Here is a 22,165-nt window from a genome sequence, read left to right as displayed (position 1 = left end):
TGGCTCCTGAGGTTAATCCAGGAAAGTCACATCTTTGCCTTTTCTTTCACTCTTCCTTCTTGGGTGCATTGTGATTGACAGCTGCCTTTTGGTGAGGCTGTTAGGGATGCACACCTGAAAGAGTGGGTGTGACAGAGGTTTGAGAAATCAAAGGCATGGAAGAGGTGCCAGGGAGTGTGTGCTACTCCTGCATGCACACCTGGCATCTTCATCCAGTCCAAATTAAAGACAACCTCATTATTACCATGAAATCTGCATTCATGCAAATATACAAATATGTGTATGACTAATGGTGGTGGGCTTGCTTTTAATCCTTCATTGCTTTGGTGTGTTGCATTTCATTTTCTGATGATGCGGGCATGGTAATGATTGCCACTGACATTTACCACATTAAAAAATATTTTATTCAGTTTTATTGGAAAGGCATATTTATATAGAGAAGGAGATACAGAAAGATTTTCTGTCTGTTGGTTCACTCTGCAAGTGGCTGCAGCTAGAGCTGAGCCAATCAGGAGCCAGGAGCTTCTTCCAGGTCTGTGTTGCGAGTGCAGGGTCCCAAGGCTTTGGACTGTCCTTGAGTGCTTTCCCAGGCCACAAGCAGGGAGCTTGGTGGGAAATGGAGCAGCCAAAACATGAGCCAGCATCCATATGGAATCCCAGCATGTGCAAGGCAAATATTTAGCCACAACACTATTCCACTGGGCCCTACTACATTTTTTTAATGTTCTTTTTATGATCCTGCAGGAGATAATTAGTATTGGGTATTTTTTCATTTTTGTATTGTGAAATTCCAGGCTAAACAGTGACATTGTAGGGAAGGGAGAAGTCACACAGAGAAGGAATGTGTGAAAATAAACTCAGCCCAGGAACCATGTTCAACAGAGATTAACATTAAGGTAGCCCTGTGTTCATATCTACTCTGTGGGACATATGCTCCTGGAATCTCAAAGCTGGGTGTTAAGAAATGTGTATCTGTGACCCGGCGCATTATACTCGCTAAAGTCCTCTCTTTGCACATGCCAGGATCCATAGGGGCACTGGATTTAATCCTGGCTGCTGCACTTTCCATGCAGCTTATTGCTTGTGGCCCGGGAAAACAGTCAAGGATGGCCCAACACCTTGGGACCCTGCTTTCACATGGGAGACCTGGAAGAAGCTCCTGGCTTCAGATCAGCTTAGCTCCAGTCGTTGTGGCCACTTAGGGGAGAAACCAGTGATGGAAGGTTTTTCTCTGTATCTCCTCTCTGTATATCTGCCTTTGCAATAATAAATAAATAAATCTGAAAAAGAAGATATGTGTGTTTGCATTTGGAAAGGATCCAACAAACATGCCATCCAGAACGGTAGGACTGGGGAATTGTGTTGAACTTCCCACACCCCACTGTCCTCTTTGCCCACTGCCTACTGCCAGCTCCATGGGTATTTTAGGTTAAAGAAGGAAGTGCTGGGTGAATGATGAGAGACTTGGTAGGCATGCCAGTTCTATATTTAAGTATAAATATCTTGGTTGAGGGTGGCTTATTGCCTCTGTAGGGTGGGGCTAGGGATAGGGGGACCCTCAGCATGGCTCTGCTTCGTCTGTGGCCTTGATGGATGAGGACAAGCCTGCCTGACAGGGTCAGGCCTGCGAACCATCTTTTCAGGGAGCTCATTAGGTCACCCTGGAGCTATAGAATAGGGGAACACAGGTTTGCTTGTGTATTTAAAAATCTGCGAAAACAAAACGACAAGGAGACCACTGCAGTAGCCCTCAAGTATGTACAAACTGTGACAAAAATTTACAGGATATTCTAGAAGGAACTCGTTTTTTAAATCATAGCACAGAGGGTTTGTATCCTAGCCTAGGCACTGTGCTAAGCCTTTCTTGGGTGTTCAGTTACCCCTCATGGGAGATGCCATTGTCCTCTACTGTATAGCAGCTGAGGACCAGAGAAGATGAGTGACTGATGCAGATTTATCCTACCAGGGAGCATTCAAGATGGACTTTGAGCTCAGGCCTTTTCTGCTGTGGGCTCTGAAGCCACTGACCCCCAGGCCTGAGTATCTCTCTTCATTTGGCTTCAAGGACTTTTGACCCTTCCACAAAGGATGTAAACAAGGATTACCACATGGGAATGAGGCTGTTACCTCATTGATGTCTCTGTTTCAGCACCAGTCCTTTAAAAGCCTGTCCAGTAAAGCCACAGCCAAGTGCATTGGTGCCATCATTGCTGTTGAGTCACTTGCTTGCCTTCTTTGGGGTGGACCCCGCTGTGCTTTCCTCCTCTGCACCTGTGCTCATGTGGGCCCCTCTCTGCTGAATGCCAGTGACGGTTTGTCAAGGCTGGCTTGGGTCCTGTGTCTTCCGTGTTCTTCACAAAAGGGGAAAACCCTTGTTGTTTGAGGTTTCTCCCTTCTTGGAGCCTATAGTCTGAATGATGCACTTCTTTGTATCTGTTACATCTTCTGTTGGTTTTATTTCATGGGTGTTAGGCTGCTGTAACCAGCTGCCATTAAAACTCTCAGAATAGAAACAGTATCTACTCAGTATTCTTTTTTTTTTTTTAAGGTTTATTTATTTGATTACAAAGTCATATATACAGAGAGGAGGAGAGACAGAGAGGAAGATCTTCTGTCCGATGATTCACTCCCCAAGTGAGCCGCAATGGGCCGGTGCGCGCTGATCCCATGCCGGGAACCAGGAACCTCTTCCAGGTCTCCCACACGGGTGCAGTGTCCCAAAGCTTTGGGCCGTCCTCGACTGCTTTCCCAGGCCACAAGCAGGGAGCTGGATGGGAGGTGGAGCTGCCGGGATTAGAACGGACGGTCATATGGGATCCCGGGGTGTTCAAGGCAAGGACCTTGGCCGCTAGGCCATGCCGTCGGGCCCTACTCAGTATTCTGTAATACCCTGCACAGACTCTGAAAATCAGGGCTCCCAAAATCGGGATTCATGTTAGTTCTTTATTGCTTTTGGTCAGTATCCAACCAATCATAACATCCTTTAAACTCCAGTGCTAGAATATTGCATAAATCTCTGCCATCAGCACCAGGCAAAACCATCATGTCTTGCTCGGACAATGACTGAAGCTCCAAATTGCACTCCTGCTTCTCTGTTTACTTCCTCCAGTGAAGCAGCTTCATTACACCGAGAGTGGGGTTTTCATTTCCTTGCCTTTGTAGCTTTGATGTTCTTAACATATTCTCCCATGATGGAATATGGTAGCTTATGTTCTTGTTGGAATTTACTCGTTCCAAGATTCCAAGAGGAAGTGAAAGTAAATTTGAAGAAAGCAAGCAGGCTGATTCTCTCTTAAGAGAACTTCCAGGACCTGGCATTGTGCCTCAATTGGTTAATCCTTTACTTTTAAATGTCTGCATCCCCTATGGGTGCTGGCTTAGATGTCCTAGATGCAACAGTTAGGTCCCCTTTGTCTCCCTGCTTGTGGCCTGGGAAAGCAGTCGAGGATGGCCCAAAGCATTGGGATCCTGCACTCGGGAGGCTCCTGGCTCCTGGCTTTGGATCAGTTGAACTTTGGCTTTGTGGCCATTTGCTTAGTGAACTAGCATATGGAAGATCTTTCCCTCTCTCTCTGTAAATCTGACTTTCCAACTATATATATATATTTTTTCCAACTATATTTTTGATCTATCTATATATATGTAGAAATATAAATACTTATGCATGTATTTATATAGATAGATAGAGATAGCTAGAGAGAGAGAGAAACTTTCAAGCTCCCTGCAGGTTACCTCTTTATGTCTCATTAGCCAGAGATTAATCATGGAGAGCCAGTCAAGGGTCAGATCCAAATCCAGGTTCTGTTATGAAGCAGGTGGTAGAGAATGGGTGCTGAAAAGGACCATACTGTGGATTTGCTTGTGTTGTCCCAACTTTGTGGCTTGGGGAAAGTGATTCCTATGTGCTCATGTGGTGGTGCTTTTCTAAATTTGTTTCATTGATGCGATTAGGAGACATGAGGAGAAACTTTAGGTAAATCATTTCCTTTAATAATTTACAGTAGTAATTTTAATAATCTTGCAGGTAGAAAAATGATAAATAGTATGTTAAACCCAGAATTTCAAAGAAAGAGTATACAAATGAATTAAAGATAAAATTAAACATAGAATTAAAGAATAATTGTTAAAAATTAAGTGAATAATAACATCCAAAATCCAGAAAAGCATGAATATGTAGTGGTTAAGTATGAATTCTGACAAAAAAAACTGTGCATCCATCATTCATGCATGGCCTTTCACACCTTAGTGAGTTGATTTTCAAGGTTGCATTAATGGGGCTGGTATGGCAGTGTAACAAGCTAATCCTCATCCCAGATGGGCACTGGTTTGTATCGTGGATGCTGCAGTTCCAACTCAACTCTCTATACATGATCTGAGAAAGCAGTGGAGGATGGCCCAAGTCCTTGGGCACTTGGACCCTCTTTGGAGTCCCAGCTTCAGACTGGCACAGCTCTGGCTATTGGGACTGTTGGGAAGTGATCCAGTGGATGAAAGATCTGTCTGTCTCCCCTCCTACTCTTATCTCTGAATGTTTCAACCTTAAAGTAAAATAATAATCTAAAAATTGTTTATTTTTATTGGAAAGGCAAATCAGATTTACAGAGAGAAATAGAGAAAAATCTTTCATCCATTGGTTCACTCCCCAAGTAGCCGCAGTGGCTAGAGCTGAGCTGATCTGGAGTCAGGAGCTAAAAGCTTCTTTGGACTTCCCACACTGGTGCCAGGGCCCAAGGACTTGGACCATCCTAGACTGCTTTCCAGAACACAAGCAGGGAGCTTGATGGGAAGTGGAACATTATTCTTCCTTATTCTTGCAACACATTATTATCTTTTTAAATGTATTATTATTATTATTATTATTATTATTTTATGATACAGTTAAAGAGGCTCCAAGGATTTCCCCTATCCTCCTCCCCAGCTTCCCTCCCCCCCACCTTATTCCTCTATATCATTACGAAAGTAGAGTTCTTCATACACAGTCATATGTCACCATTGCAGGCATGGACAATGGTAGAGTCTAGCATTTTATTTTCAAGATATAGTAAACAGTTTCATTGTAATTCCATCTTTGTCTTGAGGTAGAGATGCATACTACATTGTATCCTCACATCTGGATATGTTATTCTCCATTTCACAGTTACTGAACATCCCCTTAAATATAAAGTCACAGTACAAAATCAACAATAGGAAGAAAAATAGAAATTTACAATGCCATGAAGTTATCATGTTACTAGGGATGACAGTCTGTGTTACAGAGCTACTATACAGCCCATTAAATGAAAAGACACACAGCAAAATCAACAACAGGAAGAAAAAAGAAATTAACAACACCGAGAAGCTAAATAACATGCTACTGAATGACTAATGTGTCGCTGAAGAGTAATGTTCTTCACTGAGTACATTGTTCTTGGTTGACAGTTGTTCTGTTTCAGGATTTGAAAAATGTTACTCCATTCTCCTCTTGCTTGAAGGGTCCCTTATGAGAAGACGGCAGTGATTCTGATTGGTTTTCCTCTAGCTATAGTCTTGTCTTCGTGCTTGTTTCAGAATTCTTTACTTGTAATTGTTGGAGGGGAGCTTTAAGACAACATGTCTGAGTGAGGTTCTTTTTGGGTTGAATCTGGGGTTCTATGTCCTTTCTGGATTTGGGTTGCCTTAATGATCTCGGTGTTTTGGAAGTTCTCCTTTATAAGTTCATTGAATACCTCCTGCAATGCTGTCTCTCTTTCCACTTCTTCAGGAAGACCTATAATTCTAATATTTGAATTTTTAATGGCATTGTTCAGTTGTTGTATACATTTATGGCTCTGTTCAGATTTTCTTCCAGATGCTTAGTGAGTTGTGTGTTCTTGTTTTGGTAGTCTTCTGTTTCTGATATTCTGTCTTCTGCAGCATTCATTCTGTTGGTCAGCCTTTGTACTGTGCTTTTTAACCCTGCTATGTCATTTTGGTCCTGTTTTATTTCTGTGATGATGTGATTTTTATTTTTTTTATTTTTTGAAGATTGATTTATTTTTTATTGCAAAGTCAGATATATAGAGAGAGGATGAGAGACAGAGAGGAGGATCTCTCCTCCAATGGTTCACGCCCCAAGTCACCACAATGGCTGGTGCTAAGCCAATCTGAAGCCAAGAGCCATGAACTTCTTCTGGGTCTCCCATGGTGTGCAGGGTCCCAAGGCTTTGGGCCTTTTTCAACTGCTTTCCCAGGCCACCAGCAGGGAGCTGGGTGGGAAGTGGGGTCACCAGGATTAGAACCTGTGCCCATATGGGATCTCGGAGTGTTCAAAGTGAGGCCTTTAGTCACTAGGTCACTTTGCTGGGCCCAGATGATGTGAATTTTTTTTAAATTATCTACATCATCATTAGTATCATTTTACTCTGGCCCCCCTTCACGCATATTTTGCCCCAAGGGTCATCCTGCCTTTCTCCACCTGGGCAGGCACCCTCAGGGTTTTCCATAGATCGATTTGTGACACCAAATTTTGCTTGAGTCCCTGGTTCCTCTGGATGGTGTCTGCCTTCACCCTGTTGTGCTGCAGATACAGCTTGCAGTCTTGAGAGGCTTTCATGTGTATCTCTCCGCTGCATGCCACCTGCCTCAGTCTGGTCAACTCCTGGGTGTTTTGGACAGCTTTCCCGACAATTCTCCTCTTTCTGCCCCCTCCTCCACTGAATCCCATCCCCTTCCTTCTGCACCCTTGGTTATTAGGCCTGCTGTAGTTGCCCATCTTCTTTTCCTCTCCCATATTATTACAATAGTATAGTACTTCATAAGCAACCATAAGTCCATCATTGTTGTTTAATTGTATCTTGACATTGCTAGCACAGACTGGCAGAAAGTCCAGCATGATTTTCTCAATATATCCAACAGCTTCAATGGGAGTCCATCTTTGATTTGGAAAAAGAGATGCATCCTGCATTATATCTTCACAACTGAACACGATAATCTCTATTACACAGTTCTATACATTCGCTTAAATGAGAAGCTATGAAAGAAAACAATAGGAATAATAATAAAACAAAAGATTTATAGCACCACGAAGTTAACTAACTTATTACTGAATAACCAGTGCATCAATGTAGAAATGAGAAAGAAAACAGGAAAGCTTTTTGGAGAAGATGATACTACTGTGTGATCCATGAGACGGTGAAGATTTCAATAAGAGAAAAACTATTTTGAAGAAGTGAAAATAAACATAATATCAAAACCCATGGATTGCAGCACAAACAATATTGAAGGGTTATTGATCTTACAATCTGCATGAAGTTTGCCTTATATCAGAGAGAACATAATGTATTTGTCCTTTTGGGGTTGACTTGCTTCACTGAGCATGATGGTCACTAGTTGGGATCATTTGGTTGCAAATTGAGTAAGTTCATTCCTTTTAATGGCTGAGTAGTATTCCATGGATTAGATGTACCACATTTCTTTACCCACTCCTCTTTGGATGGGCATCTGGGTTGTTTCCATGTCTTTGCCATTGTAGCTTGTACTGCTGGAAATAAAGGATTACAGATCCCCTTCTCATATGCAGATTTCATTTCGTTTGGATATATTCCTAGGAGCGGTATAGCTAGTTCATCTGACAAGTTTATTTGGAGTTCTCCAGTCACTCTCTGTACTGATTTCCATAGGGGTTGTACTAACCTATACTCCCACCAGAAGTAAAGGAGGGTGCCTTTCTCCCCACATCATGCCAGCAGGTGATGTTACTAGAATTCTGAATGTAGGCCAGTCTGATTGGAGTTAGGTGGTACCTCAAAGTGGATTTCATTTGTGTCTCCCCAACAGCTAAGGAGCCTGAGCATCTTTTCATATGTCTGTCAGCCATTTGAATTTGTTCTTTTGAAAATGTCTGTTCATTTCTTTTGGCCATGTATTCACCGGTTTGTTTGTTTGCTTGTTTGTTTGTGTACCTGTGACTGGGTTTCTGAAGCTCCTTGTAGATCCTGTATATTAGTCCCTTATCACTTTTGTAGTGTGCAATGATTTTCTCCCATTCTTTTGCTTACTTCACTTTGTAGTAGTTTCCTTTGTTGTACATAGACTGTTTGATGTAGTCCCATTTGTGTATTTTGTCTTTGACTCACTGTGCTTTGATTGTCTTTTCCAAGAAGTCTTTCTCCATTCCTATATCTTGGAGAGTGATTCCTATGTTTTCTTCCGATAACTTGATAGTTTCTGGGTGCAGATTTAGGTGCTTGAACCATTTAGAGCTGATTTATATTGTATAAGGTGACAGGTGTGGGTCTTGCTTTGTACTTCTGCAGACTGCTATCCAATTGTCCCAACAGCATTTGTTAAAGATTTAAACCTTTTTCCTGGGTTGTTTTCAGTTTTCTTGTCAAAGATTAGTTGACTATACATGTGTGGACTCCATTCTGGTGTTTCTATTCTGTTCCATTGTTCTTCTTCTCTGTTTCTTTACCAGTACCAGACTGTTTTGATGACCACTGCTCTGTAGTATGTCTTGAGGTCTGGAATTGAAATTCTTCCAACTTGGTTTTTCTTCAGGATCGCTTAAGCTATGCATGGTCTCTTGTGTTCCCAGATGAGCTTTTGTATCTTCTCTTCTGTTTCGGAGAAGAATGCTGTTGGAATTTTAATTGGAGTGTAATTGGAATGTGAATGTTACTTTTCTTAAAATGCACATTTTGATGATTAAGATCCTTCTGATCCAGGAACATGGGAAGTTTCTCCATTTTTTATTGTCTTCCTCTATTTCTTTTTCTGATATTTTACAGTTTTTAATCATAGAAGTCTACATTTTGGCTAAATTAATTCCTAGGCATTTAAGGTTACTTTCCACTATTTTAAAAAGGGCTGTACTTTGAATTTCTTTCTCAGCCATGGAATTGCTGGTGCACATAGCGCCATTGATTTATGTTCATTGATTTTTTTATCCTGCTACTCTGCTGAAGTCTCTTATAAGTTCCAATAGACTCTTGATTGAATCTTTTGGTTCTCCTCTGGAGATGATGATGTCATCTGCACGTAGGGATAATTTTAATTCCTCATTTCCAATTTGGATTCCTTTAATATCATTTTCTTGCCTAATAACTCTGGCAAGGTCTTCCAATATTATATTGAACAGCAGTAGTAAAAGTCAACATCCTTGTTTAGTTCTAGATCTTAGTAATATTCCATGGCTTAGATGTACTAGATCTTAGTAAGGTTTCCAGCCTTTCCATGTTTAATATGATGCTGGCATTGGTTTTTTCATAAACTGTTTTGTGTTGTAGAATGTTCCTTCTGTGCCTATCTTGCTTCAGGCTTTCAGCATGAAGTGGTGTTGAATTTTATCTAACACCTTCTCTGCATCCATTGAGATGATCATGTGGTTTTTCCTTTTCAGTTTACTGATGCGGTGAGTTCTATTAATGATCTGTAAATGTTGAACCATCCCTGCATACCTGGTGTGGGTGAGTTGATCTGCCAGATGTACTGTTGGATCCTGTTGGCTAGTATTTTGCAGAGAATCTTTGTGTCTGTGTTCACCAAGGATATTGGTCTATGGTTTTGTTTCTCTGTTGTGTCTCTGTGTGGCTTTGATATTAAGGTGGGTGACATTGGCTTCATAGAAAGAGTTGGAAAGGATTGCCTCCTTTTCTGTTGTTTGGAAAAGCTTGTGGAGAATTGGGGTAAGTTCTTGTAATATTTGATAGAATTCAACAGTGAAGCCACCTGGTCCCAGGCTTTTCTTGTTCGGGAGGGCTTTAATTACCAATTCAATCTCAGTTCTGTTATAGGTGTATTTAGATTGTTAGCTGCTTCTTGATTCAATTTTTGTGTCCAAAAAGTATCCATTTCTTCTTGGTCTTCTGATTTGTTCATATGTAGTTGCTTGCAATAGTTCCCAATAATTCTCTGTGTATCTGAGGTATTTGTTGTTCTATTTCCTTTTTTGTCTCTGATGCTATTGATGCATATCTTCTCCCTCCTTTTTTGATTAGTTGAGTTAGTGCAGCATCTATTTTGTTGATTTCCTGAAAGAATCAGCTCTTTGTTTCATTGATCTTTTGTATTGTTCTTTTGGTCTCACTTGGGTTTGTTTCCTTCCTTATTTGGTTCTTTCTTTTTTCCTTTTAATCTTGGGATTGTTTTACTGTTGTCTTTCTAGCTCATTTAGCTCACGTATCATTCAATTTCCATGTATTTACCTGTCTTCTGGGGTATTCTGACTTATTGGTCTCTAGTTTTACTCCATGGTGGGCTGGGAAGATGCATGGTATAATTTAGTTTTTTTAAAAAAAATGCTGTGGCTTGATTTGTGGCCTTGTAACATGATTAGTGCAGGAAAAAAAATTCATATACTGGTGAAAAAAGTATACTCTCAATCTCTCGGATGGAACGCTGTGTAGATATCAATTAAGTTGATTTGCTCTAGTGTATGTTAGATAGCTGGGTATATGGTAGATCAGTTTTCAGTCATCTTACTTACCACACTGACTTCCACGGTGCCTACACTAGCCTACACTCCCACCAACATAGAGTTGGGTACCTTTTCCCCACATCCATGTCAGCACATATTGTTAGCAGATTTATGGAGATAGACCATTCTCACTGGAATTAGGGTAACCTCAGAATGCTTTTTATTTGCAGTTCCCTAATAGCTTGAAAGCCTGAGCCTTTTGTCATGTTTACTAGCCGTTTAAGTTTGTTCTCTTGAAAAAATGCTCATTTCCTTGGCCCATTACTTAAGAGTTTGTTTTGCTGTCACTGAGTTTCTGAAGTTCTTTATAAATCCTAGATATTAGGCCCTTTGATATTCTTTGTAAATACTAGATGTTAGTCCCTGATTTGTGTTGAAGTCTACAAAGATTTTTTCAATCTGTTTTTTTAAAGACCTCCCTGTTTTATTTTTTTTTACATTTTATTATTATTATTGGTATCATTTTTTGATACAGCTCCATATTCCCTTATCCCCTCCCCAATTCCCTCCCCCCCACCTAGTTCCTCTATATCATTGCTAACATATAGTTCTTCATACTCAGTCATATGTCCATCATTGTGGGCATGGACAATGGCAGAGAGTCCAGCATCCTATTGTCAAGATATAGTAAACAGTTTCATTATAAGTCCATCTTTGTCTGGAAGCAGAAATGCATACCACACTGCATCCTCACATCTGGATGTTAGTCTCCATTTCATAGCTACTGTACATCCCCTTAAATGAAAAGTCATAATACAAAATCAACAATAGGAAGAAAAATAGAAATTTACAATGCCATGAAGTTAAATGACATGTTACTAGATATGACAGTTTCCGTTACACAGTTATACATCCCCTAAAATGAAGAGCCACACAAAAAAATCAACATCCAGGAGAAAAAAGAACAACACCATGAAGTTAAATTAACATGCTATTAAATGACTAACGTGTAGCTGAAGAAATGAAAATCAAGAACCTTCTTGAAGAAAATGATGCCACTGCATGATCTACGAGTCATTGAATGATTTAATCAGAAGAAAGTGTTTTGAAGAGATGAAGCCAACAGAAAACAACAAAACACATGTGATATAGTTTCCGCTGATCTTTGTTGAAGTGTGTTTCCTCCAGACAATAAACAGATGGGTTTTGTTTTTTAATCCAGTCTACTAATCTAGGACGTTTGATTGAGCTTAAGCCATTTACATTCAGGGTTAAGATGTATGGATGGTACTTTGGTCCTGTCCTTTTAGGAATGGGTTGTTCATTGGTTTAGTCTTCTGTTGTCATTTTATTGGGGTGTTCCTCGCATTGGCCTTTGGTTTTGTTTGGTGCTATTCTTCTTCTCTGTCAAGAGAACATCTTGAAGTATCATTTGTAGGGCAGGTTTGGAAGAGGCAAATTCTTTTAACTTTTCTTTACTGCAGAAGAATTTTCTTTCATTTTCAAAGACATAAGAAAGCTTTGCTGGATATGTTATTAGGGCCACAATTTTTTTTTTCTTTTAGAATCTGGAATATGTCACTCCATTCTCTTCTTGCCTGTAGAGTTTCCCGTGAGTTTAATTGGCATTGCTTTATATGTCAATTGATTTTTTTCATGTGCACATTTAAGGATCTTTTCCTTATGTTCAATTGAAGAGAACTTAAAGATCATGTGTCTTGGTGAAGATCGCTTTTGATGAGGCCTGTTGGGAGTTCTGTGCCCCTCCTGGATCTTGTTTCCCCATTCTTTCTCCAGATTAGGGAAATTTTCCTTTATTATTTCATTAAATACTTTTGTAAACTCAACTTCTCTTTCTGCACCTTCTGGGACTCCGATAACTCTTATATTTGGCCTCTTCATAGTGTCTTTCAATTCTTGAATACTTTTTTTGGCGTGATCCAGCTCTGCTTGCAGCTTTTTGTTTGCTTGGCCCTGATAACAGGAAATACCTTCCAATTCTGAGATTCTTTCTTCTGCTTGCTTCATTCTATTTTGGAGACTCTCCACTGTACTTTTAATTTGCTCTACTGTGTACTTAATTTCTGGTATATCAGCCTTGACTTGCTTTATTGCTTCCTTAAATTCTTTGAACTCTTGTATGTGTTTCTCATTGTTGATCAGAATCTTTACAATGAGTTTTATGAATTCTGTGTCCCCCATTTTCTCGATGTCTTCGTCAGTTAACTCTGAGATTGGCATAGGGTTTTGCTCCTTTGCAGGGGAGTTTTCGGTAATATTCATTGTGCTTTTGTCTCTCCTTTTGCTCTTGGTCATTGTACTTCTGGTTAGCAGAGTCTTCTCCTTGGGGCAGGTTTCTAAGCTCTGTCACCCAATGTGATTTTACTTATTGCTATTGATACACAACTCTTTGCTTGCAGCCACTTGTGCCACAACCTCCAGCGAGTTCCAGGTCTGGGTTCTTATGTTAGATTTCCACCGTGGTCTCCACAGCCCCAGCTCCTGGCTCACCACTCTCCACCTCCTGTGATACCGTGCTGAGGCTGCACTGTTGTCTCTGCAACCTTTCTCCCACTTTCAATTGGAGTAGGTCCCAGGATTAGAGAGACACCAGGCGTCCTATATCGTTAGGTTGGTGGTGGCACTGATCTTGCCGGAATCTGTTGGAGTCAGGTCTGGGTGCCACATGGACCTGTTTTGACCCGTACAATGCCACAGTCAGTATTTTCTTCCTGCGGGATCAGTGCAATCCATGGACCTCAGTGAGTTCTCATGAGCTCAGCACATGCGCAGTTCACTGTTGTCCCCTGCAGTCCTAAAGGTATTGCCACAGTGTACAAAATGGCACCTGACGTACCACTACTAGAGTTCTTGATCTGCTGGCCATCAGGTCTTTGGGCTACCCAGACTTGTGTTGGGTGGAACCTGTAGGATGCCACGTTGCTGCAGTTCACTGAGTCAGAAATGAGTTTACTCCCAGCTCAGTGTGTGCTCAGTCCTTTCCCTTGCCTTTTCCTCCTTACGCAAAATGGCACACAATTTGGCTCTAGGGGGCTGACAGGGCTGTGAAATCCACCCTGTTCTCCCACTGTCTGTCTGGGATCTGCTGCTCTGTCTCTGCTCCTGGTCAGATCAAACGGACCAGCAGGACGGACAGTTCTTTGTTTGGGCTCTCCTCCCAAGCTCCCAGTGCAAGTCCCTTCCCACCCGGTTGCTGATGGAGTTCAGATTGCTGTTAGCTGAATGCCGCTGGAGTATCAGTCACTGCAACACCACACTGTTGTGCCCACTGCTTTCCTGTGTCTGTCAGTTTCCAGGTACTCCTCTGCTATTGTTGTGTCCTTTCCTATTTCCTGAAATATGTCCTCTCTGCTTCATCCTGATTAACTGTTTTTCCGTCCGTTTAAACATGTCCTTACCCTATTCTGCCATCTTGATCCTTCCAAAGATGCAGAATTCTGTGCCAGATACTTTAGGAAATCATGCAAGTAGCCCAACAACAGAGCAAGGCTCTTCTAATCAAGGGGCTTATAAGCCAGCATTGCTTCAGTTCTCACAAACAATCTCAGTGGGTGTGGTGCCTCATAGACCTGGGACATTGTTGCATCAGAGTGGGCCAACAAGATCTTGGCATACTGGGGCCTCTCAAACTTGTAGAGCAGTTGAGTGCCCAACATCACGTTGAAATACTCCTTAATGCCTCCCTCCACCTCATTAACCACATACTCCTTGTTATCGATGTTTTCCTGTGACTTCTTGCAGTTGGCATATTCTTCCAGAATTGCATCAACATTCTTCTTAGCAGGGAGTTGAGACAGCTGCTTCTGCCTGGTTACCAAGTCCCAGTCCTCGACAATCCATGGTTTTCACTCTTCAGGAATCTTTACTTTAACTTCCATTCGATTCTTGAATGCATCCTCACTCTCGACAGTGGGATTAGCCCGTGCCCTCTTCTTAGGCGGCAGCTGGGGTGCTTGGCTGGTGCTTCTGCCATTTCTGTTTCCAGGGGTCTTCTGCTTGTTCTGGTCTTCCTCATTGATCCAGAAGGGGGGTTCTCAGCCAAATGATCCCCCCATCTTCCTGGCAGAGCTTGTTCAGCATTCTTCAGCTGCTGGCCAGTTGACTTCTTTCCTGAGGAGGCACCTCTGATCGTCTCTGCATGTTGCCTCTCGTTGGCCTTTTGAAGTTTTCTTCCGCAGCTTGGTTTCCACGAGCTTGAGAGCCCTGCTTTCTGGAACTCATTCAACCCCGTTTTTATTACAACCAAAGATATTTCTTCTTTCCTTTTCAAGAATGCCTAGATTTTTCCTGATTTTTATAGATCTTCTGGGATGGTCTGTAAGAGTGGAGTAGGAGACACATGTGAAGATTCTGTAATCAGGACTGGTTCTGCAATCAGGACCATGTTCCTGATGCTTACTGTATAGGAAACCTGAGCTTTTCTGGTGGTGATCTAAAAGGAGAATCCAGTTCTTCCCCGGAGCTGACGTGTGTTCACTGCCGTTTTTACAACCGCCATAGTTGGGGTAATAGTTAAACCCATTTTCTTTTTTTTTTCTTTAAAATATTTTTTATTATATTTTTGACATTCTTTACATGGTTAATTAGGGTAAAAAGGTTCAAGGGCTAGAGGAAAGTGGGTAAGACTATTATTTCCACATTGTCTCCTTCATGTATCTGGGGTTAAGGGGACCATTAAAGGAGACGCCCCACCCAGTCTCCCACCCACTCCAGGTCCCAGATGTGGGTCATGCTCTGAGGATCTTGCTCAAGTGGTTTTGATAGTTCAACAGTTATGAATTGCTGCCAATCTTGCCACTCCAAACACGATGAGGTCATTGAAGAATCCACTGATTGACATAGTCCATCTTAGAGTCTCCATTTGCACAGTTTTTCACTGCCAACACATAGCTGAGGTGGTTGATTGAGCTGTTCTGTCTTTTGTCTTTTCATGGTTAGGGTTCTGAGTCCGGCAGTTCAGTCGGGGTAATCCCCAAAGAAACTTTGTCTGATGTAATCCCATACCAGATCTTTGTATGTACTATGAAGTACAGGTCCTGGTGCAGTCCATCGCCCCAATCAGTTGGTGGTTGCAATTGCTGGGTTGGTTCTGTTTCCAGCCCCATCTTCCAATGGAACCAATGGGTATTGCAGTTCAGTCTGACTGCCCAGCACATACTCGGCCCTCACATAAACCAGTGGGAGCTGCAGCCTAGTTGGAGCGGCCCACAATAACCCCCACCAGGCCCGCTCCCTACCCTGGTTTGCCAGTATGTGTAGCAGACTAGTCCAGTCTCTCCCACATGCCATTCAGCTCTCATACATGTCAATAGGCATTAAAGGCTAGTTCCATCTAACCATCTCCACTATGCAGCCTACACAGATGCTGTTGGGTGCCTTTCTATCTAGCCACTCTTGCCCCTGCCCTGGTTTTATTGCCCTCTAGTGGAAGTGGTAACCCAAGAGGGAGGAGCCCACTGTTTCCCTTCTAGGCCACTCCCACTCCCGCATTATGCACTCTCCAGGTGGTTCTGCAGTTTAACTTGACAAAATTAGCTCCTAGTGCCAGCTTCTGCCAGCTGATGCTGTGGCCAAGCCCTACCAACTCTCACCCACTCTAATTTTTGTTTGCACCAGTCGGAACAATGAGCCCAACCTGGCTTTTCCCTGATCTAGTCCACATGAGGCCCACAGGTGTTGTAGCCCTGCTTGGTCTGGTCTGCCCCCATCCCAGCTCACTGTCCAGCTGTCCAGCAGGGGAACGCCCCCTCTATTCCCCCTGCCGGCTCCGCCTCCTCCCTTCCTGGTTCTCACATGTGATGGTTGGGCACTGCGGTCACATCCAGTACAGGTAACGTCACCTTGGCATTCTGTATTGCGCACTGGTTTTTGTCATGACCGAACCTGGCTCGACCCACACTCTGTTCTGGTGCTCAGATTCACCAGTGGGTGAACTGAAATGATTCAGCCTGGTCTGCCATTTGGGGAGAGAAGCAGGGGATGTGGGAACTCAATCCCCCTCCCTCACTCCCTAGTCCTAATGAAGACACACACCAACAGGTACATCACGTATACACACACAGAGACACACACAGATCTATCTATATCTTTAGAAACACTGCATACATACATAAACAACTATGTGATCAATGCCTACATGAATACATACTTGCATAAATTCATAGGTAAGCACATATATAGATACACAGGTGCACAGCTCTAACTTCAAATAAAGAAATTCTGTGTATAATTTTTGTCATCTATTTTTTCTCACGGGAAAGACATGTTTTTAAAGATTTATTTATTCTAATTTGAAACTCCGATAACAGAATTGGAGAGACAGGGAAATTTTTCTGTCCATTGAATCACTTCCCAAATGTCCGCAATGGCCACACTGTGCCGACCTGAAGCCAGGAGCTAGGTTCTTCTTCCAGGTCTCCCACAAATTTACAGGGTCCCGGGATTTGGGTCATTCTGTACTATTTCCCCAGACCACAAGCATGGAACTGAATGGGAAGAGGGTTGCCATGATTAGAACACGCACAGCGAAATACTGTGCAAATGAAGACTATGAATCAGTGGATTCTTCAACGACCTCACCGAGCTAGGAGTGGCGAAAATGGCAGCGAGTCATAACTGGTGAACTATTAAAACCACTTGAGCAAGGATCTCAGAGCATGCCCCACAGCCAGGACTTGGGGAGGGTGGGAAACTGGGTGGGGCTTCTCCCTCAATATCCCCCTTTACCTCAGATACAAGAAGGAAACAATATGGACATAATAGTCTTACCCACTTCCCTATTGCCCCTGAACCTTTTTACCATAATTAACTATGTAAAGATTGTCAACAATATAATTAAAAATAATTAAAAAAGATAAATGTACAAAGAGCACAAATTATGTATATACATAGGCAATTCATAAAATTTATTCTTCTGTTTCAAATATCTGCTTATACGGAAAACACCAATATAACATCATTAGAGTCGACTCTTCAAATATTCAATGAAAAACAGGAGTTAAGTAGAGGACACACACACACAGAGAACAAGAGAGAGAAAGAGAGAGAGAGTTCTTTCATCTGCTAGTTCACTTCCCAAATGGCTTAATGGCTGGAGCTGAGCTGATCAGAAGACAGGAGCCAGGAGCTTCCTCCTTGTTTCCCAGGATTGGGATAGGATAAGTGATAAATGCCTGTATTCCTGCCATCCTTAATGTCACCTGAAGTCCAAGACCTGTTGAACTTTCAAAACTGCATGATCAGGACACTTGGCGTATGCCTCACATTGGGGACCGGGGATGGGTCGGAGGCTGGGAGGGGCTTCTCCATTTATCTCTCCCCTTCCCCAGATACAGAAAAAAAAATAACGTTAATATGGAAACAATGCTTTTACCCACTTTCCTGTAGCCCTTGACGTGACAATGTAAAGATTATTAAAATAAAAGAATTAAAAAAAAAAAAAGAACTCGCAGGAATTTGGGATCCTGGCATGTGCAAGATGAAGACTTTAGCTGCTAAGATACCACAGTTTTTAAAGGCTTATTTTATTTTATTTTATTTATTTTTAATTCATTAATTACATTGTATTATGTGACACAGTTTCATAGGTACATGGATTCTCCCCACCCCTCCTCAAACCCTCCCACCATGGTGGATTCCTCCACATTGTTGCATAACCACAGCTCAACTTCAGTTGAGAGTCCCCCATTGCAAGCGTATACCAAACATAGAGTCCAGCATCTTATTGTCCAGTCAAATTCAACGGCTTCTTAGGTATACCCTTTCTGGTCTGAAGACAGAGCCAGCAGAGTATCATCCCAGTCAATTGAAAGCTCCAACATACCATCAGCAAAAATTTACATCATTATGGAATTAATTGACATAGTAATGAGTAACCAATATGTTAAAAGTAAATGCGAGTTCCTAGCCACCTTCTGTGACCACCTCACTTACATTTCAATTTTAGTTTATACACAACATATAACATTCATAACATAACATGTTATACATAACATCATATCATCTTAAATTAAGGCAAACGTGGTATTTAACCTTTTGGGATTGGCTCATTTCCCTTAGCATTATGGTTTCCAGTTTGGCACATTTGGCTACAAAGAACTGCATTTTGTTTTTTTTTTAATAGCTGGGTAGTATTCCATGGAGTAGATGAACCATAGCTTTCTTATCCAATCCTCTGTTGATGGGCATTTTGGTTAGCATTTTTTAATATTTTTATTGGAAAAGCAGATTTACAGAGAGAATGAGAGACAGAGAAAGATTCTACATTTGCTGGTTCACTCCTCAGATGGCCAGAATGGCACCAGTTGAGTCCATCCAAACCCAGGAGTTTCTTCTGGGTCGCCCACACGGGTACAGGGCCCCAAGACTTCGGGCCTTCTCTACTGCTTTCCCAGGCCACAGGCAGGGAGCTGGGTCTGAAGTGGAACAGTCGGGACTTGAACTTCCTCCCATATGGGATCCCAGTACATGGAAGGATCAGATTGATTGCCCCCAACCCCCACCCTTGCAGATGGCAGGAGGACCATGCAAGGGAACCCCAGACCCTGCCCAGGGAAGGCGCCCAATCCCCTACTCCCAACCAGGGCTGTGGAAGGCGCCCCGACCCCCCACCCTTCCAGGAGTCTGGGGACCTGCCCTAGGGGTCCCCCTGCCACAACCCGGCCTGGGGAAGGCTCCCTTGACCCAGCAGGGAAAGACGACCCCACCCAACCCTTCAGGTGGCTGGGCCTGCTAGAGGGGCTGCAGACCTGGGCCAGAAAAGGTGCCTTGACCCCCTACCCTTCCAGGAGTCTGGGGGTTCCCGAGAAACGGGCTGCGGAAGGCTCCCCCACACCCTACCCTTCTGAGCACCCTCCCACCCCCCACCACAGCCAGGGAAGGCGTCCCCCAACCCCGACCAGGGAAGGCACTCCCACCTCCCACTGGTCCAAGCAGCCGGGCGCCCTCCCGAGTTCCCCTGACCTGGTCCTGGGAAGGCCCCACCATCTCCTACCCTTCCAAGCGGCAGGGGCCTTCCGACTGGCCGCTGACCAGTGCCGTGCATCGGGATTACCTTTTATTTTTAAAGATGCATCCACACGTGAGACTTGGAGGAAGTTCCTGGATCCAGGCTTCGGATCGGCGCAGCACCAGCTGGGGTCACGCTGTTGCGGCCACTTGGGGAGTGAATCATCCCATGGAAGATCTTCCTCTGTCTCACCTCCTCTCTGTATATCTGACTTGGTGATAAAAATAAATAAATCTTTAAAAAAAACCTTAAAAGAACTGGCTCCTGACCAGTGCCGTACTTTCTTCCTTTTTTTTCTTTTTAAACATTTTACTTTTAATGGAAATCTAGACAGACAGAGGAAGATCCTCTGTCACTGACTTAGGGTTTTGCGCGCCTCACTTCTTCCCTTCCAGATGCACTGGAGGACGGCCATTGCCGAGCACGCCGGGGTCACGTAGGTGACGTCCTCACGTGAGCGCCGGGGTCACGCACACGCTTGGGTCACGCTGGCGTCAGGGTCACTCTCAGGAGTCATTCGACGCCAGGACTCCGAGGTGAGCGGACGCATGGAAGCGCAGGTAAGGCGCTGACAGGATAGTTAGTGTGAGGGCCCGGGCCGGGGTGGAGGGGCTCGCGGCTAGGACAGAGGGGCACCGGGCCAGGGTGGAGGGGCTCCTGGCTAGGACAGAGGGGCACCGGGCCGGGGTGGAGGGGTTCCCGGCTAGGACAGAGGGGCACCGGGTTGGGGTGGAGGGGTTCCCGGCTAGGACAGAGGGGCACCGGGTTGGGGTGGAGGGCGCTGGGCCTGTGTGGACGGGCGACGGGCCGGTGTGGAGGGGCTCGCGGCTAGGACAGAAGGGTACAGGGCCAGGGTGGAGGGCTCCCGGGTAGGACAGAGGGGCACCGGGCCGGGTTGAAGGGGCTCCTGGCTAGGACAGAGGGGCACCGGGTTGGCGTGGAGGGGTTCCCGGCTAGGACAGAGGGGCACCGCGCCGGCTTGGGGTGGAGGGCTCCTGGCTAGGACAGAGGGGCACCGGGTTGGGGTGGAGGGCTCCCTGCTAGGACAGAGGGGCACCGGACCAGGGTGGAGGGCTCCCTGCTAGGACAGAGGGGCGCCGGGCCAGGGTGGAGGGGCTCCTGGCTAGGACAGAGGGGCACCGGGCCGGGGTGGAGGGCTCCCGGCTAGGACAGAGGGGCCCCTGCTTGGGGTGCAGGGCTCCTAGCTAGGACAGAGTGGCACCGGTACGGGGTGGAGGGGCTCCTGGCTAGGACAGAGGGGCACCGGGTTGGGGTGGAGGGGTTCCCGGCCAGGCTAGGACAGAGGGGCACCGGGTTGGGGTGGAGGGGTTCCCGGCCAGGGTGGAAGTGCACCGGGCCACGGGGTAGAGGGGCTCCTGGCAAGGCTGCAGGGGCACCGGGCCAGGGTGGGGGCCTTCTGGCCAGGGTGGAAGGGTTCTCAGCCAGGGTGAAAGGTTATTGGGGTGGAGCGTGGGGTCACTGGGTTGAGGTGGATGGTTCCCGGTTGGGGTAGAGGGCTCTCTGCTGGGACCGAGTTCTCCTGGCCAGGGTGGAGGATCACTGGGCCGGAGTGGAGGGCCACTGGGCTGGAGCGCAGGGTCACTGGGTTATGGGCGAACAGCTCTTGGCTATGACAGAGGGTCCCTGGGCTGGGACGGGTTGGAGGACTCCCGGATGGGATGGAGGGCTCCCGCCTGGGGTGGAGGGGTTGTGGCTGGGACAGTCTGGGACAGAGGGCCCTGGCTGAGGCGCAGTGGTTGGCCCTGGCAACCCTAGGTCACCGGTGTCCTCAGCCTCAGCTCCTTTTTCTTTCTTTTTTTTTTTTTTTTTAAGATTTATTTTTGTTTTTATTACCAAGTCAGATATACAGAGAGTAGAAGAGACAGAGAGGAAGATCTTCCGTCCGAAGCTTCACTCCCCAAGTGACTGCTACGGCCGGTACTGCACTGATCCGAAGCTGGGAACCAGGAACCTCTTCCAGGTCACCCACACGGGTGCAGGTTCCCAAAGCTTTGGACCGTCCTCGTCTGCTTTCCCAGGCCACAAGCGGGGAGCTGGATGGGAAGTGGAGCTGCTGGGATTAGAACCGGAGCCCATATGGGATCCCGGCGCTGTTCAAGGCAAGGACTTTGGCTGCTAGGCCTCGCCACTGGGACCTCAGCTCCTTTTTCGTAGGTGGTGGTGGTTGTTATTTTGTGTGTGTGTGTGTGTGTGTGTGTGTGTGCGTGTGTGTGTGTTTGCGCGTGTTTTGATTCATGTCCAGGCTGCTCCTGTTTTTTTTCCCAAATGGAGGGCCGTATGGCAGGGGCACACCAGGTCATGTGTAGGATGTGGGCACTTGGGCTCTCGGTCACATTTGTGCAGGACCAGCAACAGTCGTAACTTGGTTCTTGAGTGCTGGGATCCTGGGGGTGGGACGGACAATGTAGGCCTCTTGAAAGGAGTTGAGTAGCCTGGCTGAGATGGTAGAAGTTGGGGAAGTGGTCTGGGACTCAGGTGCTGGACTGGGCAGGAGGGCTAGTTTGGGGTTAGACAGACTGGACTCAGGTACCACATTGTTTCTGCAACAGGACTTTGCAGCAGGAGTCCGCCGGAGTCAAGCTTCAGGACCAGTTTGGCTGCAGATTTCTGCTCTCAAGTGCTGTAGTGTTTGAACCCTGATGGATAGCACAGTCCTGTGGAATCCCAGGTAAGCTATGTGGCTGGGTTGGGCTACAGGGGCTTGGCTGGGGCAGTGGGGCTAGACAGGGTCGTGTGGTCAC

General features: G+C 44.9%; 1 pseudogene; it reads right to left on the bottom strand.

The window, feature by feature from the left end:
- Positions 1 to 12: 12 nt before the first annotated feature.
- On the bottom strand, positions 13 to 14,839 carry LOC101521778 (mortality factor 4-like protein 2; annotated as a pseudogene).
- Between the last annotated feature and the right edge of the window lie 7,326 nt (positions 14,840 to 22,165).

The sequence above is a fragment of the Ochotona princeps genome, chromosome 13 (assembly GCF_030435755.1).
Source record: "Ochotona princeps isolate mOchPri1 chromosome 13, mOchPri1.hap1, whole genome shotgun sequence".
In the NCBI taxonomy this organism is placed as follows: Eukaryota; Metazoa; Chordata; class Mammalia; order Lagomorpha; family Ochotonidae; genus Ochotona; species Ochotona princeps.
The sequence above is the reverse complement of the archived record's forward strand: the minus strand, read 5'-3'. Positions and strand labels throughout refer to the sequence as shown.